Consider the following 21508-nt stretch of genomic DNA (forward strand, 5'->3'; position numbering starts at 1 on the left):
AAAAGTTTTGGAAATGAGAACTATGAGAAAAGGGATTTCAAAATGGCTTTAAATGATGTAGATGCGACTGTTGTAAGCTTTCAGAAAGCTTTGATATTAGAACCCAATGGTGCGGGAATTAGAAAGAATTTTCTATTGCCAGGAAGAAGGTATTTGATAGGCAACAGCAAGAATGAAAAGCATATGCAAAGATGTTCCAATTATGAATATAGAATCACCAGTTGGATCGCCTACACCTCCCAACACTTCTGAGGGTTCATTCAAGTAGAATCAGTTTGTGCCATTTATCTCTTCATCTTTCCCCACCACATTTCCAGAGAAATTGGTGATGAGTAAAGAGCCCGATTCAAGAGCAACGAGTGAAGGCAACATAGATTTGCAAGATGTTTTAGCAACGCAAAGATGACAGCAAGGAAACTATTTATTCTAGCGAGCATACAACTAGTGACTTGAATCTACCACTAGACAATCAGATAAACTGGACAAAGGCAAACTGATATATTTGATCTAAATTTGGAAAGTTCTGGAAAGAGAGGAGAAGGTGAGTTGGATGAATTTAAACAAATTTACAATAACAGAAATACCATTTAGGCTAATAACACTCTAGCTTCAAGTCATCCTGAAGAAAATATGGGCCTCAATCCAAAATCAATTAGAAGAACACCCATTTTGGGTTCCTATGAAAATAATAAGAGAACCAATAAAACCCATATGGAAGTGTCATTAACAACAGATAAATGACCATGCTTCCAGTCATGGCGGATTAAAGCAATAGATTCTATTTGGGTTTTATAAAAACATAATTTTCTATATATTCAAAGAGAAACTTCAAAACTTCAGATGATGTTTGAAAGTGCAGAGAGCCCAATCACAGTTTCATGTTTGTCCCAGAAAAATCATAGTGACAACATTAGATTTAGAAAATTTAAACTCTTACCTTTGCGGCTATAATGGAAGGTGCACAGTCATGGGAAAATAAAAGACCAAGCAATATGCAACAAAAAATCCAGAGACCCTCGGCCTCATACAGTGTATCAAATATGAAAAACTCGTCAATGGATACAGAAAACTCATCAGAAGACTCCATTTTCTCCAAACCCTCGAGCTTTCCAAATGTTTCATAGAAAGACACATATTAAAAATGAAATATTTTTAGGGTTAAAGATTTGTTATGCCCTTTTCAAAGTTACATAATTCTTTGAGATTCGTGGCCTTTCATGGGATTTTATTTCTTTTTGAAATAAAATTCATATGTGTGATGAGTGAGGTTAATGCCTTAGAAGTTTTTTAAGCTTATAATGTTACTTTATATTCATGCATATAACTATAATAAAGAAATAATATTTAAATGATTAGTTCTATTCATTTAATATTATTTTCTTATTCCAAAATGTAAGAATATTATTTTAAATCATTTCTTTTGCACAAATATTAATGTAAAGAGAAATATTTTAATGACGTAATTATAAGTCATTAATTTTTTTTTCTATTTTTAATGCAAAAGATAGAGTCATGTGATGGTCTTTAAGACTGAAAATAGTTAGGAAACATATGCATGGAATATAGGAGGTCAGATTTTGAATTTGCTAAGTCAGTTTTGGGGTCTTTATGACTATTTTAAGCATTTTGTGGACAGTGGAAGGTGAGTCATAAGGTTCTTTATGACTGAGTGGAGCTTTTTGAGAAAAAGATTGTTATTTCAGAAGGTTCTAAGCCCTATTTTCTAGGCTATCTTTTTGCATATGACCCAAAACATTTGGCATTGTACTTAATGAGTTTTCTAACTCATTTGGAGGGAGTTCTAATTTTATGATAGAGTTTTGAGACATCTTTTGAGTCCTAAGCTTTGTTACAGGGTTTGTAATTCAACATTTTGAAAAAATAATGCCAGTGACAGCAGTGTGATTATGCTTTATGGAGTAAATTGTTAAGCCCTTTTCCTTTCTACAAATTCTGTGTGTGTTTTGAATGATTTGATAAGTTAACCTGTGAATGTTTACATTATTCCTTGTTTTCTATCTCATTCCAGCACCTTTTTGTGGAAAAGTAAGTTTTCTTGCAGGTTATGATATGTGTTTATAGGTGAAATTAGTGAAAGTGAGATAGTAATTTATCCTCTTTTTGTAGTTTCAGTATTGAAACCTTATCATAAATCACTTGTGCAAGCCTTTGCAGGAAGATGTGCTTTATCTGTATTTCATAGAACTATAATCCTCTTTGTTACATGTGTGTTACATCTTCATAGTAACTTCTGGTGTATCACCTCTTTTCTTAGTTTAAGCTTTAGGTTTTAGGTTTATTTTCTGCACTTTCTTACCTTTTCCCTCTAAGTTTTCTTTAAGTTTAAGAGTGTTTCACTAAAAGATCTAATAGGAGCCAGCCTAGAATCTAGTGGTTTCATTTCATTATTCAGTCTCACGTAATGAAATGACTCCCATGTTAAGTAAGGGTTACTGAACATTCCAATTCAGTAGGGTGCAAATCTTGAAACTTAACAGTTTTGGCATGCCCGGTCAGACTTGAGCACATTTTACAACTATGCTGGTATAGCTTAAAGTCATTTTCAACCAGCCAGCAAAGGGTGATGAATTTATGAGAAAGGTTCAAACACGAAGTTCGAATTCTTTCAAATATTTGCAGTTGGAAACTCCAAAAAGATGTGTAAGGAGTTTATCCAAGACAAAACTAGCATCAAGGAGGCAACTTTCAACTCCTGGTCCTCGTGTATACAGGAGAACACATCAAAGAAAAGTTAGATATTCAACAAGTCCATCCATAAGAGCTGAATCCTTTGACATATCTACTGGTTCAACTAAAAATTTAGTAGGTACTAGTTTTATACCAGCAAGTACAACAACTTCAAGTTTTCAACAAAGTGTTCCTATACAAAAGCAACCTATACAACAACAAATTCCACCAATGGTGAGGGCATATGCTTTTGTGCCTTATAATCAAGGGATTCTCTTGAATTTTTCTCAACACCATGATATACCACTGGCTACATTGAAGAGTCTGCCTGAGTTCACAGGAGAAAATCAGACTACAACATATGAGCACATAAGAGATGTTGCAACTTTATGCAACATACATCATGTTATAGAGGAGGATGTGGCTACTAAGCTACTAACAACATCATTAAAAGGAAAAGTACTTCAATGGTTCAGAAGCCTAGCTATTGGTTCTATAGGCTCATGGGATGTTTTGGGTGACGCTTTGACAAGACATTTTGAGAATAAGTCATACTTTTTGTCACTAGTGGAGTAGCTCACAACCATAAAGCGTGTACCACAAGAGCAAATGATGGATTTTAATAACCGGTTTCAAAGAATCTGGACTAGAATACCCAATATGGTAAAACCTTCAACAGATCATGCTTTTCTTTATTATTTGAGAAGCTTAAATAGCGATATTTCAGTAATGATTCAATCTATGGGAGGTGTTTCGCTACCTCGAGCTTATGATATCGCCATTAGAGCTGAGAATAGTCTTATCTAGGCTAGTAAAATAACCCCTAGGCCTCCAATGCCCATTTTTTTGAACATTCAGTCAAATATACCATTGGTAATTCTACTATTTAACGCATTACCTATTGTTCCCAGCCAAGAAATTACCATGGCAGGCCCTTCAAATACCATAGGTCCTTCTCCAAAGCTACAAGAGATTAAGAATAGTCAGCTTAAAATTGAAAATATGATGCAAACCTTTAGTAATGAGCTGGTTAATCTTAAAAAGCAACAATTTCAGCCTTGGCTATCTTACCAACAGCAGACTCCAGCTGTAAATCTGCCTTATCAGTAGCAAAATCAAGGCCAGCCTCAAGGAAATAGGCCACCATTTTAGGGAAATTAATAGGCTACAAGTAGAATATTAATCAAAGGCCTTTCCGTCCATACAATCTAGTTCCTCTCGATTCTATGAATCCAGTTAGAGACATAGTGCCCATGTAGAATAATCTTGCAGTGGACTTTGAGTGGTGTTATCCCTATAATGAACCACACAATCAAGCTACGTGCACAAATGGAGTTATAAATCAGGCATTAATGGTGCAAAATATAGTAGCAAGACAACAAAATGTCACAAATGATACACCTGAACAACAGCATGATGTACTGACTCCTGAGACTACTTTACTCAATTGGCAAAGAGATGAGTTTTGCACAGTCAACAATGACTCACCAATATCAAAAAATACTCGAGCTAAGAAAAGAGCTCTTGAGATAGATCAAATAGAAAACAAGGGTAAAGAAACTGATACAACTGAGCCATCATCAAGTTCTACAAACATGGTGGGAGATACTCACATCCCTGTCACCAAAGAAATCGTTCACAAGCCAGCAAAACATGTTGTTGCTAAGATACATCAAAAATCACATTTTGTTGTGCCATTCAACATACTGGAGAATATGAAGAAGATGAATGTGTCTATGTCAATGTGGGAGACTTTGGCTATTCTTGGTCAAACGGATATCCTACAAAAGGCCCTTTTAGATGAAGCAAATCCCACAAAGGTGATTAATGAACCAACAAAGGCAGTGTTAACTAATGCTGATGAAAAGAAGGATGATAGTGAGAAAATTGCCAAGGAATCAAATAAGGTAATAAAACCACCTCCTTTCTACCTTTCCTTGATCATTGGTGATAAATTAATCCATAATTGTATGGTAGATAGTGGAGCTACAAGCTCGGTAATGCCAAAAAAGATAGCTGACCAATTAGAACTAAAATATCAGCCTATTGAAAAGGGTGTTGTCCAACTTGATGGGATGTTTGTAGGTACTATAGGTGTGATTAAAGATGCAAGTGTCACCCTTCATGCCTATCCTAATTTTTCCATTCAGTGGGATATATATGTCATAGATTTACCCCCATATTTTCCTATCTGCTTGTCTAGGGATTTCACAGCAAAGATTGGTGGTTATTTTTCATCTGATTAGTCTCATATGCTTTTTAGGACTAGATATGGCACTAAAGTAACCATTAAGTTTGAGTTACTTGCAATAAATCACATAGAGCCCTATGTACCCAGTGTTGTCAATGCAAATCTGCTTGCATTTAATGAAGAGGAGTGTCATACAGCAGCTAAAAATCAAACCCAGCTAGATAACATCCCAGATATTCTTCTTGATGAATGGGCCTCTAGTCAAACCTTTGAGAATCGGTATTATCATATAAAAAATGTTGACTTAGGGACCTACGTTATTCATGAACAAAATGAAGTCATTCTAGCTTTGGTCAAACCGGCAAGTCAATCAGCAAAGTCCAAAGATCAGCTATGGAGCATGGTTTTTGATGGTTCGAGAAGTAAACAAGGTGTTGGTGGGGGTGTTATGTTGATTTCACCTAATAATGAGAACTATTATGCCGCTTTTAGATTTAGTTTTTCTTGTACCAACAATACAGAAAAGTATGAAGGTTTAATCCAAGGGTTAGAATGGGCAAGAAAATGTGGAATTAAGTGTTTAAAGGTATATGGTGATAGTGAATTAGTAGTAAATCAGATTAGATGTCTAAATGCTATAAAGAATGATATTTTGAAATCTTATAGACATTGTGTTTGGGATTTACTTGAGCATTTTGATACATTTAACATACTGGCTATCCCTAGAAACAAAAATTAGCATGCTGATAAGCTAGTAGTTGTAGGAGCCCAGTATGATATTGTTAACAACGTGTCTACACATACTGATCAGTAACATATCAAAATCATTACTAGACTTTCAGTTCCTGATAATGATACTAATTGGCAAGTTTTTGATAGTGATGGACAAATTTTACAATTTTTGCTGGAAGATGTTTTTGCTAGTTCTAATAAGCAGAGGTATAAGGATCAATATGGTGACTAGGTGATCCAGTTAAAAAGCAAAAAATTACAAAAGGGTTTAGTAACACTAGAGAGCATTTTTAATTCAAATGACCAGCTCAAATTTGGAAAGGCTAACTTGCTAGTTATAGAAAATCAATATGTAGACCCAGAAATTGCACCGGGTAAATGTTTGAAATTTGGTAAAGTTAACTCAGCTGAAGAAAAAGAAGATTTTCTTCATTTGTTTCAAGAATTCAGTGATGTGTTTGCTTGGCAGTATAGTGACTTAAAAGGTCTTAACCCAAAATTGGCACAGCACACAATAGAACTGGAACCATCAGCAAAACTAGTGCGACAAAAGCAAAGGCCAATTAATCCTAAGTTGGAACCATTGATACAAAAGGAGTTTTTCAAGCTAATTGAAAGTAAGATAATTTTTCCTATTAAGCACATGAGTTGGGTTGCTAACTTAGTTCTAGTAAGGAAGAAGAATGGGGAGTTATGACTTTGTGTGGATTTCAGAGACTTGAATAGATTCTCATTGAAAGATAGGCACCTGCTTCCATCCATGGAGCTAATTGTACAAAGTGTGTCAGGGGCTAAGAGGTTTTCTTTGGATGGTTATTTGGGTTATAACCAAATCTTGGTCAAGGAAGAGGACCAATATAAAATAGCATTTACAACAAAATGGGGAACCATGGCATACAAAAGGATGCCATTTGGATTGTCCAACACTGGAGCCACATTTCAAAAAGCCATGGAGATGGCTTTCAGCAATTTGATGTACAAATTTGTTTTAGTCTATTTAGATGATGTCACAGTTTATTTACAGAAAATAGCAGGTCACATAGATCATTTAACGCAAATTTTTCAGTGTTGTAGAGAACTTGGTATCTCTTTAAACCCAAAAAAGAGAATATTTTTTGTGCATGAAGGAAAATTACTTGGATATATTGTATCTAAGGCAGGTATCATAGTGGACCCTGAATGAGTTGCAACAATTTTGGAACTACCTTTACCAAAGCACAAGAAAGGCCTTCAAAGTTTCATTGGCCGCATCAATTTCATGCAAAGATTTTTGCCTGATATAGCAACACTTCTAAAGCCTTTAACAGCTATGCTTGAAAAGAATGCAGTTTTCACATGGACAGAGGATGCTAAAGAAAATTTTCAAGCCATCAAAAATGCATTAGCATCAACACTTGTCCTAATCAATCCTAATTTTAGTAAGGATTTCATTCTTTACGCTTATGGTGGTTATGATATGATTTCAGCCATGTTGGTACAACAAAATGTAGAGGGATTGGAATAACCAATTGCATTTTTTAGCAAAGGACTGGAGGAGTATGAACAACATTACAACTTTGTCAAAAAACACATCCGTGCTATTGTGAAGAGTCTTAAAAAACTTAGACACTTGCTGACACGTAAAAAAGTTATTTTGCATGTCACACACCCAAGTGTCAAGGAGTTCCTCTTAAGTAAGGACCTAAATGAAAAGAGAGTTGGTTGGATCACATTCATCATGGAGTATGACATAGATATTCAAATTATTAAGCTGGTTAGAGGTAAGGGCATGTGTGAGAAAATTGCAGATAAGGACATTGCAGAACTTGAGGAGCAAGCAAATACAGTTTTGCTGATCGGAGCAACTGGAAATGATGATAGACCAACAAGTTGTTTACAAGATATGATGCATTTTTTGAAAACCAATCAATGCCCAACCACCTTAGAAAGAGAAAAGAAAAGATATTATTGCTTGCAATCAGTCCCTTTTGTGTTGATTAATGACATTTTGTATAGGAAAGTCTTCAATGGAGTCCTTCTCAAGTGTGTGGATTTAGATCAGACTGCTCAAATATTGCATGAGTTTTAGGATGAGCATTCAGGAGGACAATTTTCTCCTAGGACTATATCTTACAAGATTCTAAGAGCAGGCTATTACTAGCCTAATTTGTTCAAAGATTGTCATACACATGTCAAAAAATGCACTAAATGTACTATGTTTGTGAGAAAAGAAAGGCTGCCAACTTTTTCTTTGCAGCCAATTAAAACAGAATAGCCTTTTCAAAAGTGGGGTATTGATTTTATAGGACCCATTAACCCTCCATCTAGTGTAGGTCACAAGTGGATTATCACAACCACTAATTATTTTACATGTTGGACTGAGGCAGGAGCATTAAAGGACACAAATGAAATAGCAGTCCTAAGTTTTTATGATGACATTGTGAACAGGTTTGGAGTACCTGATTCTATAATCTCAGATAATGCACTTGCTTTCATTGGAATGAAAGTCGCTGATTGGGCCTTTAATCATGGGATTTATCTTAGCACCAGATCTAATTATTACCCACAGGGTAATGGATTAGCAGAGTCTTCAAATAAGAATCTTATAAGGATTATCAAACGCAACTTGCAAGAGAACAAAAGAGATTGACATTCAAAGCTCAAAGCTGCCTTATGGGTTGACAAGATTACTCCAAAGAAAGTTATCAAAAACTTTGCTTATAGGCTTGTGTATGGAAAAGAAGCCAGATTATCCATTGATATAGAATTACCTACACTTGACCTTGCTACACAACTAGTTTTGTTTGAGGAGAGTGACCCTATTTCCGTGCGGTGCACCTAGCTGATGGAGTTGGAGGAAACAAGGAAAAAAGCCATGGAAACGATGGAGTATCAGCAAATGCAGATCAAGAAGAGCTTTGATAGAAAAGCTCAAGCTTGGGAGTTCCATGTTGGTGACATGGTACTGAAGTGGGATGTTTTGAAGAGTAGGCCAGGCCAGCACAATAAATTTCATCACATGTGGGTTGGACCGTTTCAGATTGCTGAGTGTAAATAGCATAATGCCTACCAGCTAGCTACCATGGAAGGAGACATACTACCAATCCTTGTAAATGAGATTCACCTCAAACCATGCTTTGAGGTATGAGTTTCAGTCCTGCCTTGTATATAATAAGTTAGTTTTCCCTATTTTCAATAAGTGCGTCTGCATTTCATTTAGTTTTATTTTTTGTTCTGTTTTGGTTTGGTAGTTTAGGTTAGTTTAGTTGCTGGTTTATGTTGTTTTGCATTCATATCCACCCATTTCATTCACGCATGCATAGATATGTGTGCTTAAATGCATGCACATATCCCACATATGCACACATATACACATACATATCACTAACATTAAATATGTCTGGCTGTTAGCCATACATATTTGCATATACATGCATACATTGCATACATACATTCACGTAAGCCCATAAATCTACACATACACCAACCAAATGGTTGACTATGACAGTTCAACTCCTAAAGTTGATACTTGAGTTCTGACCCTGCATACCCGTCAATTTAATAAGAATTTCCAGTCTTATTAAATTCATGAACATACATTCAAAACTAAATTAGAAACTTTAGAAGTCACTTTGTGTTAGGTTTAGGTTCTAGGATTGCATAATCAGACTGTATGCCCAATGAATAAGGCAATTTAAACACTAGTCAAATGTCAAGCAAGCAGACATATAGCAGAAGTCACCAAAAAATGTTACTTAATTTTTGCACATGTGTAAAAATTTAAGCATGTATGCAATGAAAGTATAGAATTTTTTTTTTATTTCATTTAAACAAATAGAAATGTCCTTGTATTTATTTACTTTCAAATATACATTGAAATTTTCAAATAATGAAATGAAATGATATGCTGAAAAGAAATACATATATTAAATTTCTTTCATAAGGAAATACATGAACAGATACACATGAATGAAAGAAATAAAGAGTAGATAACTAGTCATTGCCTATTGCTTTGACTAGTTATGCACTCTTTCCCCGGCATAGCAGAATCTAGTTCCAAGCTCCTCATGATCTCTAGTCTACAAAAGACATGAAAGCAGCTAATGTTATATCCCGAAGGATCTAAGAAATGACTACCTATCTCTACAACTACATATGTTCTCTATTGATGCATCTCATAAATCATTTGTGAGTGTCACGAGCCCATGCTCGAACCTCACAGAATAGTATGTTGTAGGATTTCAACGAATAAATAATGATTAACATCACAAATTGCAAGAGTGTACTTGCTACAAGAAAGCATGAGAGGAAAGTAACAGAAAATATTTCAAGCAATGCTAAGAAGCAAGGAGTTTTCATTGCAAAGGTAAAACATGTCACTGAAAAGTATGTTGACAAAATCTCAAAAGGGAAACACAGGATGAACAAGGTTATGTTGTAACAAATTATCATGTGACTGGAATGCTCTCTTAAAGAGATCCCAATAGTAGCTAAGTCATAGCCCAAGTAAATAAATCTATATCTGATAGGGTTCAAAAAAATTTTGAGAGTATAATGGTTAGTGCAAACTATATAAAAGATTTTATTGTCTCTTCATTGAAGATAGATACCTCTAATACGCTTTTACAACCAGTATGTTATGACTGAAATTATTCACTCAAAGTTGGTCAATGATTCTTTACAATTGGAAACACATAGATCATTGAATATTGGAGTTCTCAGTGAATTGAACCGGGAAATGTGTGATGGTATTTTCTAGTAATCAATCTTGAAGAAAATGACTAGACTCCAAAGGAAAATTAGTTAATATCAACAATAGCATCAGAATCTATCTATGTTGTTTGAGACTTCAATATGCAATAGTTCTAAAAATGATCAAAACCGAACAAAATATTCCTTTTATGTAATCAAGTTTAATAAGAGACTTGAGTGATATTTCAAAAACTTAAAACTTAAATGAAAGTAAATAATACCAAACAATAGAGAGTCATAGTTATCTCTTGTTTAGATATCTATTTTAGATATGGCTTGTGGCCAAGCTCATACCATTGCAGTAATAGATGTTGGAGCATTAGGAGTTTCTTTTATGTGGGATGCAGCAGATCTAGGTAATTTTTGTTGTAAATTGTTACCTTAAGTGCATGATACTCGATCCATACAATCAAATAGACAATCCAGAATGTTGTTAATGGAAAATTCTAGACCGAACACAAATGGTTTACATTTTTGCATCACAACAACAATGACTGCTCATCTGAATGGGAAGCATGTAGTCTTTTGGAAAGTGATTAAAGGAATTTGAGTTGTGCATGCAATTGAGCACACTCCCACAGATAGTACTAATAAGTACCCCACAGTTGATATTGTAATTGCAAATTATGGGGAGATTCCAAAGGGGGCAACTAATGGAATCTGTGTTTTTCTCTTTTAAGGATGAAGATTTATACCCAGAATTGGCCAGCTGATCTTGATGAAAATTAGTAGATATTTCATGGTGGATGACGGCAGTGGATTGTGCTAAAATTTTTAGAAATGAGAACTATGAGAAAAGGGATTTTCAAAATGGCTTTAAATGATGTAGATGCGACTGTTGTAAGCTTTCAGAAAGCTTTGATATTAGAACCCAATGATGCCGGAATTAGAAAGAATTTTCTATTGTTAGGAAGAAGGTATTTGATAGGCAATAGCAAGAATGAAAAGCATATGCAAAGATGTTCCAATTGTGAATATAGAATCACCAATTGGATCGCCTACACCTCCCAACATGTCTGAGGGCTCATTCAAGAAGAATCAGTCTGTGCCATTTATGTCTTCATCTTTCCCCACCACATTTCCAGAGAAATTGGTGATGAGTAAAGAGCCTAATTCAAGAGCAACAAGTGAAGGCAACATAGATTTGCAAGATGTTTTAGCAGCACAAAAATGACAGCAAGGAAACTATTTATTCTGGCGACCATACAACTAGTGACTTGAATCTACCACTAGACACTTAGATTAACTAGACAAAATCAAACTTATATATTTGATCTGAATTATGAAAGTTTTGGAAAGAGAGGAGAAGGTGAGTTGGATGAATTTAATCAAATTTACAATAACAAAAATACCATTCAGGCTGATAACACTCTAGCTTCAAGTCATCCTGAACAAAATATGGGCCTCAATCCAAAATCAATCAGAAGAAAACCCATTTTGAGTTCCTATGAAAATAAGAAGAGAACCAATAAAACTCGTATGGAAGTGTCATTAACAATAGATAAATGACGATGCTTCCAGTCATGGCGGATTAAAGCAATAGATTCTATTTGGGTTTTTTGAAAACATAATTTTCTATATATTCAAAGAGAAACTTCAAAACTTCAGATGCTATTTGAAAGTGCAGAGAGCCCAATCACAGTTTCAAGTTTGTCCCAGAAAAATCATAGTGACAACATTAGATTTAGAAAATTTAAACTCTTACCTCTATGGCTATAATGGAAGGTGCACAGTCATGGGAAAATAAAAGACCAAGTAATATGCAGCAAAAAATCTAGAGACCCTCAACCTCATACAACTTATCAAATATGACAAACTCATCAATGGATATAGTGAACTCATCAAAAGACTCCATTTTCTCCAAACCCTCGAGCTTTCCAAATGTTTCATAGAAAGATGCATATTAAAAATGAAAGCTTTTTAGGGTTAAAGATTTGTTACGCCCTTTTCAAAGTTACATAATTCTTTGAGATCCGTAGCCTTTCATGGGATTTTATTTCTTTTTGAAATAAAATTCATATGTGTGATGAGTGAGGTTAATGCCTTAGTAGTTTTTTAAGCTTATAATGTTAATTTATATTCTTGCATCTAACTATAATAAATAAATAATATTTAAATGATTAGTTCTAGTCATTTAATATTATTTTATTATTCCAAAATGTAAGAATATTATTTTAAATCATTTCTTTTGCATAGATATTAATGTAAAGATAAATATTTTAATGATGTAATTATAAGTCATTAAATTTTTTCTATTTTTAATGCAAAAGATAGAGTCATGTCATGGTCTTTAAGACTGAAAATATTTAGGAAAAATATGCATGGAATATAGGAGGTCGGATTTTGACTTTGCTAAGTCAGTTTGGGGGTCTTTATGACCAGTTTGAGCATTTTGTGGATAGTGGAAGGTGAGTCATAAGGTTCTTTATGACTGAGTGGCACTTTTTGAGAAAAAGATCATTATTTCAGAAGGTTCTAAGCCCTATTTTTTAGGCTATCTTTTTGCATACAACCCAAACAGTTGGGCATTGTACTTAATGAGTTTTCTAACTCATTTGGAGGGAGTTCTAATTTTATGATAGAGTTTTCAGACATCTTTTGAGTCCTAAGCTTTGTTACAAGGTTTGTAATTCAACATTTTGAAGAAATAATGCCAGTGACAGCAGTGTGATTATGCTTTATGGAGTAAATTGTTAAGCCCTTTTCCTTTCTACAAATTTTGTGTGTGTTTTGAATGATTTGATAAGTTAACCTGTGAATGTTTACATTATTCCTTGTTTTATGTCTCATTCTAGCACCTTTTTGTGAAAAAGTAAGTCTACTTGCAGGTTATGATATGTGTTTATAGGTGAAATTAGTGAAAGTGAGATAGTAATTTATCCTCTTTTTGTAGTTTCAGTATTGAAACCTTATCATAAATCACTTGTGCAAGCCTTTATAGGAAGATGTGCTTTATCTGTATTTCATAGAACTATAATCCTCTTTGTTACATGTGTATTACATCTTCATAGTAACTTTTGGTGTATCACCTCTTTTCTTAGTTTAAGCTTTAGGTTTTAGGTCTATTTTCTACACTTTCTTAACTTTTCCCTCTAAGTTTTCTTTAAGTTTTAGAGTGTTTCACTGAAAGATCTAATAGGAGCTGGCCTAGAATCCAGAGGTTTCATTTCATTATTCAGTCTCACATAATGAAATGACTCCCATGTTAAGTAAGGGTTACTGAACATTTCAGTTTAGTAGGGCACAAATCCTAAAACTTTACAGTAATTTTTTATCATATCAAGCCTTACTATTACTGCCTAATCATTGTATTAGTCTAGTGTAAATCTTTTGTATTAAAATTTGACCTAATAGTCATTTGTATATACTTTAACCAGATGACATTTTAAGTGAATGATCTAATGTCCTCTAACAAGGCTTACTCCTAACAGGGTGATTGAAATCCTTTAACAAGGTCATATTTAATAGTGTGTATTGTAACCTTTAATAAGGTTGGCCTTTCACAAGGCATCACTTTAGAAGAGTGATAATTAGCAATATGTTACTAGTGGTTTTTCTCAAATTGAGTTTCCACATAAAATCCTCATGTCAAATGTGTTATTGAATATGTTATGTTTCATATTTATTTTTCTAAAAATTCGTTTTGGCATAGGATAGTAACCTACAAAGTTCAAGTATTGTATGATCTAATGGATCTTTGAATAATAAGGTTTCATGGATATGGGTCTACTGAGAATTGAAAAGTTTTATTTGTATATGTGGACTTTGGATAACTGATTCAACCCCCTCTCATTTATTCTAAAGAATTCCAATAGAATGTTTCATTAGCATCTCTATGATTGATATCAAAATTATATTATGATAGACACTTGGTTTATTTAAGCTAACTTTGATAAGAATTATTAAATCCTATAAATGAGAGCTTTAAGAAGTGTTACTTTGATTTTCTCTTCTTATTACATTTGTAAGTTTGCAATTATGTGGAGAGATTCTAGTAGTTGGTCATCAAAATGTTTTCTAGAACTCCTTTGGGATGAAGGGGAGTTCTATGTCCAATATTGGATAGTAACATGTGGGAAGGGTTCACTCAATAGTTATCAAAATATTAACCCATCAAGAGGGTAGTTACAAAACATGAAAGAACACTTGGGTTTATGTTCTAAATTTTTTTTTTGAACCTGATAGTTTGTCACTTCCAATCATCAAGTTTCTTAGGAACAAATTAAAGATTGTTGAAGCTTTAAAAGAAAAATCCTTCTTTTCTCAATATAACCATGAAAAATTGCAAGGGAAACAAGAATCCTTTGTCTTAGAGGCATCCTTCAAAGTCAAAATGAAGGAGAAGAACTTGATGCTTCCTATAAATTTGAGAAGCAATAAAGTGTGTGGTGGCTTTTCATGGATTTTTCACTAGTTGAGCAAGTTGAGATACCTTTCCTTTTCTTTTTTCTTGAATTTTTGGGTCCATCTTGTTAGAAATATGCATAGGTAGATGTATGAGTGTTGTCATTTATGGAAACATATGGCTTCGATATTTCTTGATGTTATTAGAGTTTGAAAATTTTCTAAGTTTTTGATAGTTTACAATAGTATAGAGATAGATTTGGTATGTGTGGATGCCCAACCTTGAGTTACCTTATGCACAGTTGAGGATCAACAATTTGTAGTGTCATAATGATGTATGTTAGTGCACAGATATGTACGAATAGTACAAAGTAGGGTATAGCCAAATTACCAATTAAGGTATTTAGTAGAGCAAAATAGAGCATATCAAAAAAAGGGTTTGTGTACCTATGAAATATGGGCCTCTGAACCTCATAGACACTTCAACACGATCATTATACGCAAATTCATCCTAGAATGAACATGAGATTGTTCACCGAAGATTAGCCTTGTGAGTCAACCTTTTACCTTCTATCTAAAGGGATTTTTCCCTTTAATATCTTTAGATTCGAGGTGCAGGCAACCAGACCCTCTAAGAATGAAGGATTTGAATGCAATTAAGCTATATGAATGTGAAAATTTACTCTAAATGTGTAATGTAAACTAGCTTAAGAACTTGTAAAAGAAATTATACTAGATGCATACATTTTAAATGCTAAATGAAATTAAGCAAAATGATGAAAATATGTGAGAATGTATTGAGCTAAGTGAGTGCAAAATGCGACAACAATTCGATAGCATGAAAATTCAACCTCTGTAATGAGGAAATGAGAGTCTCTTAAATAGATTTTCCTAAAATACTCCAACGGTTGAGATCGATTTCAATCAATGGTTAGGATTGAAGATGAGGTTCAGTTAAGGTGGAAGATTCCCAAATTAGAGGGAATTAACTGGCTCATATCTGAGTGTAAGAGTCAGTCAACTCAGATAGACTTCAGTGTGAGAGTAAGTGATTTGGGTCACTTCTAATTTGATCAACAGTGAACTAGGAATTTTCATTCTTCAACTGAAGAGAAAATTAGGAGAGATATTTAATTTAATAAAATGAGATATGCTCTCATAATTACCTTTTTCTATTTAATTAAATAATTCTATTTAATTAATTAGAGACACTTTTCTTATTTAATTAAATAACTCCATTTAATTAAATAACTTTGTTTAATTAATTAGAAGTATCTTCTCCATTTAATTAAATAATTTTGTTTAATTAATTAGAATAGGCATATTTATTAAATTAAATAAATTTAATTATGTAGTACATTAGCCTTAGGAGATAATTTAATTTAATAAAGTATGAATACTTTAGATTAAATTAAATTGAAATCAAATAGGTTTAATGTGGCTAATATGAGTGTGTACTATAGGGATTAAATAATGAGTATGATGAATGTCGATTAGGGTTTTTTGCATCTGAAAATTAAGTCAAGTTGGAAGTAGCAGAATAAGGATTGCCTATTAGAATAGGTCTTAAGATTGATCAAAATAGACCAGAATTGGTGATCATGGCAATGAGCCAATTTTGGGTTATTATAGTTTGTACAACTTAGGGAAATATTTTTACAAAATAATTGCTAAGTAATGATTGGCGGACATCCTAGATGTTTACCCTAAGTTATTTTTATAATTGGTCGAATGTGTGAAAGCATTAAGGTCGACTAAGCATAGACTTAATAATTTGTGAGATTTAAGTAAAGATCATATCTTGCTCAAATAATGTGTGGCAAGTAAGGATTGCAAATGACTATGAAGAAATATTAAATGATATGTGAGCATTATGTGATGTGAAATCTAATGTATAATTAGAGCAAGTGTGAGATACAATAATAAGACAATATTGTATGTATACCTATACTTGTGAAGAAATTAATTATATAATGCATGTTGGGGTAGTGTGTTCTTCTTGTATATGTTGTATTTGATCTAACAACTCCTAATAGGGTGTGGGCTTTTAATAGAGCCTAGTCCTCTAACAAGGACTCGTGACACTATATGTATTTCATAGCCTCCTAACAAGGTCAATATCCTTAACATGATTCTTTTGTTTATAGTGGATCATCTTGTGGGTATCATCTCCACCATAGTTTCCCTAGTTAATAAATAATCATGTTATGAGTTCTCTTTGTGTATGGTTATATTTACTATTTAGCACTATTGGTTTACTTTCATATGAAAGTTATAAAGTAATTAACAATATTTAGTTGGGGAAATTTTTTTTAAAATACTAATTCACCCCTCTCCCCTCTCAATATTACATATTTTTAACAATTCATATCATATCATAGTTACTCAAAAGAGGCTTAACAGCTTGAGTAAGATGCCTATGGATATGGAATAGTTAAAGAGAAATCTTGAAGAAGATCTTGAGAAGATTGACCTTCTTACAATAGAGACAGATAACCTAAAAGATAGGTATGAAAATGCAAAAAGTTTACATTGGCAAACTAAAAGACAAGATTGATGATCTAAAATCTAGTAAGGAATCAAATGTGCATAATATTGACAATGATGAAGTAGGATTTCTTAAGAAAGAAAATGAAAATTTGAAATATGAGTTGAAAATTGTTGAACTTAAGTCTTAAGAAAGATGATAGTAACAATGAACTAGATCTGAAAACTAAAAATGTAGACCTTAGATCCCAGTTGACTTAAGTAACATCTCAATTAGACTCAATTACAATAGAACATGTTGAGTTAGAAAAGTACAACACTATTGTGAAAAGAGAGTTGGCATAGGCTAAACAACAGCTAGAGAAGATTTATTCAATTAGTGAGAAAATTGATGAGCAAATGTTTTATCAAAGACCCTCCTATGATATGACATGTCTTGGATATCTTATTGAGAAATCAGCCAAGAAAACTAAAGTTGAAAAGGAACCAAATCTAGTTGTAGAAACCCCTACGCCTAAAGAAACTTATCAAAGAAAATAGAGCAAGTTGATAAACCTAAGAAAGTTGAATAATCTAAGGAAGTCAGATTTGAATTCAGAGGTAGATGTTTCATATGAAATGAAGATGATCATATGAAGCCAAACTACACTAGTAAGTCTTTTAAACCTATTACTAATTTATATGCTATAATTGTCATGGTTATGGACACAAAGCAATATGACATAAGAAACCTAAATTTGATGGTAATAATGGGAATAGTGGAATGTTTAGGAATGGTAACCCTATAGGTAATGAAAGAGCAAGATCCCAGAGTAGATCCAATGATTGTAAAAGATCTAATGGTGAAAGAAAATAATTTATATGTTATAAGTGTAACAATCTTGGACATATTGCAAGGAATCACATAGCACCTAAAATTCAAAATGGAACCAATCAGAGAAGGAATGCACCTATATGTTAGTTATGTAATAAATTTGGACACACAACAAGATTTTTTAGAATGGACAAAAGGAACTTCGAAAGAAATCCTAATCATAGAAGGAACAATAAGAGAAATGATATAAGGAACGGCAATGACAACAAAAATAGTTAGAAGGAAGCAATCAAAGAACATGTTGATGAATTCAAAGAAGCATTTGTGAAAGAAAATAATCCAGAGAGTTCTTATACAATTTTAAAAGAGCAATATTTTGATCCACCTAATGGGAAATTGAAGTGATAAATTGGTTGTGACTTATCCTATCTAAATTAAGCATTTCTAGAAGAGGCAGAGCATCAATTGACCAAAATTGATGAAAGATTGCAAATTTGACATTGCACAATCAATAGAAGGAAGATGACATAGAGAGGAAGCTATGGTCAAGTACGTAAGCATTTGTGTTATCATAGTAAGTTGTACGAAAGATAATAGGGTTACTATTAATTAGGGACAATTTTTGAAGTTATGGTAGATGTGCATTTAATGTGAAGTTAGATTTGAAATGATTTAAGGATTACAAACAAGATTGTGAGTACCATTCGACTATGTGAAGAGTTTGGAATAATTTTTGATTGATTTGACAATGAATTCAAGTGTGAAGAAATGTGTTTCAAGTGTGAAGTTGTAGAAACCCTAAAACATGACATTAAAGGTATTATATGAAGCTTGAATTGAAATTTCAGTATAAGAGGCTATGCATTATGGCAAGCCAATTAGTGTGTGATTTAAGTGAAAGACCCAACTATAAATTCAAGAAACACCCATTTGTTTCTTTAATTGATGATCCCTTAGGAGCATTTTCTTAAATCCCACCAAAAGTACTTCACATAGAGGATGCTAGAAGTTACATTCACCACAAGTTTGAGAATATTAGAGATGACAAAATCCATAAGGATTTAGGAGTTATGTGTAATGGAGATCTATCCCTAAAATCTGAGTATGCATATCTGAATGAGTTGAATCTAATTAATATATGTTTGACATGAAATTTGATAACCATGAGCGAAGTAGGATTATCCAAAGTCAAGCCCATAAAGAAATTTTTTGGGTAGGTTATGCACCTATTGTAATTGATAGTGGCCTAATCCATAAGGTCACAAGTCTATGTAATGAAGGATGCAATCTATTAAATGACAAGAATGTGAGAAAGGTTGTTGAAATAAACCTTAAAACTAAATTTGATGGCAAGAACATGGGAGTTGATCTAACTCAGGATATTGGAATCATAATACTAAGAAATATTATAAATTATAAGTCAAACCAAAGTTCCAGAGTTAACATAGTTCCAATAAGATTTTTGCTTGCAACATATGTTATGGCAATTGAAAGAAAGAAAGTAAATGTGTGAGATTGTCAGAGTATAGTTATTGGATAATATTGTGAAACAAAAGAAGTCCAAGAGTGAGGTTTTTAGATTTGAATTTATATTAACACACCCATTCTTCTATGTAACCAATAAATTCCCTAGTATGACTAATTGGGACAACAATGAATGCTTAATGAAGATGGTTACATAGTGCTTTAGAGCTAGATTAGAAAAAGTAAGAGATAGTGATATTCATGGAATGATGAAGAGCTTCCAATCTAAAAAGAATTTGAGATATAGAATCCCTCCTTCTATGGTGGATAAATATAAGGATGAGATATGTTTCATGGTAAAAAATGGTACTACATGTATGGAGGCAATAAAGCCTAGAGTAAAGTTTATTGAACCCATGGGATATGGGTAATACATTTAGTATTAGAGAAGGACGTTGAATTTCCTAGATGGGGTGCCTATGAGGAAAAGATAAGGGAAGTTCATTTTGAACTTCACAACAAAGAGATTAAGAAGGATGTGGAGAATAAAATAAAATTTATTCTTAAGGAATCCAATATGAAAAGAGAGGAATTTAATGAGATCAAAGGTATAACTCTAGAGATGAAAGCCAATGGGTAGACTAAAGTGTTGATAGCTACATCTATTTCTATTTCACCAACATCTATAGGAATGATAGTAGTAGGAACTACTTTACGAATCCCCACCGCATCTTATGCAATAGTTGAGTAAGCCTAACCAATCAAAGTACAATGTGAACAACCAAAGAGGAAGTCTAAATATGATGCATCTATTTCATAGTGGAAATCAAAGAGGCTAGTGAAGGTTAAACCAGAACCTACATCACCTTCAAGTAAAAGGGTCAAGAAAATCTCTAGTGGACTCGAAAAGAGAAGAAAGACTTTGCAAATTAGTGATTCTGAGGAATTTGATGAAGAAATTGAAGAGAAGCCAGTTGAACAAGAAGTTGGAGAAGGAAGGAAATTGACCAACAAGAAAGCTTAGAAATCAAACATAGAGAAACTAAACATGCAGACAATAAATAATGATAGTTTTGTTCAATTGAATAAGTATTATAGCTTGTATAGTATCATGGATAGAAGACAACTAGAGAATTTTGCAATGAGAAATATGATATTGAGAAATAAAAGGTTTGATAGAATTTAGAACAAGATTCCAGAATATCTATACAATAGGTTACTAAACATGAAGAAAATAGTAGTAGAGGAAGATACAAGGTTGAGAGAAAACATGATTCAAAAATTGTGTGAAGCTAGCACTAAGGAAGATATGGATAGAATCTTGAAAAGTATTCATCATTTGTTGAGGAACAAAAGAAGATAAATTCTTCTGATGGGAGGAAACTATGAAGAAGTTAATAAGGAAATTGAAGAATCCATAGTTAAATTTGTGACTTCTATGCCTAAGGTCACCAAGGAGAGTGTGTAGCCAAAAACAACTAGTCTAATGTATGTGGAGACAAGTACTTGTATTGATGGTGAAAAAGAAGTTGAAGAGGTACATCAAGCATTATCACCTCCTCATATAGTTATTGGTACTAAATCGATGCAAGTGGATAGTACACACATAACTATAGATACTAAGGAAAATTCTTTTGCATAATATGGGACCAATATTATCGACAATATTATATTGCTGCCTACTCAAGCACTGATGAAGAAGCATAGGAAAGTGTAGAAAAGAAAAGGTTAGTGGAAGAGGAAAGGAAGAAAAAAGAAAAGAGGAAAGAGGAAAGAAGATGAAATAAGAAAAGAGCTAGAAGCAAAAATAATTGAAAATGAGAAGAGGAATGAAGAGGAAAAGAAGAAAAATCAAGAGGAAGAGTTAAAAGAATAAGAAAGAAGGAAAGAAGAGGAAAAAAGAAAGGAAGTAGAGAAGGAAAAATAAAGAAAGAAAGCTCAAGAGGAAAGTAAGAAAGAAGAAGAGGAGAAAAGAAATAAGAGGAAGAAAAGAAGAGTACAAAACTAAAAGCAATTACACTATTGGCAACAAAAACAACAATATCTGATTATAATGA

The sequence above is a fragment of the Cupressus sempervirens genome, chromosome 3 (assembly GCF_028749045.1).
Source record: "Cupressus sempervirens isolate cs-2001-9-10 chromosome 3, ASM2874904v1, whole genome shotgun sequence".
NCBI lineage: Eukaryota > Viridiplantae > Streptophyta > Pinopsida > Cupressales > Cupressaceae > Cupressus > Cupressus sempervirens.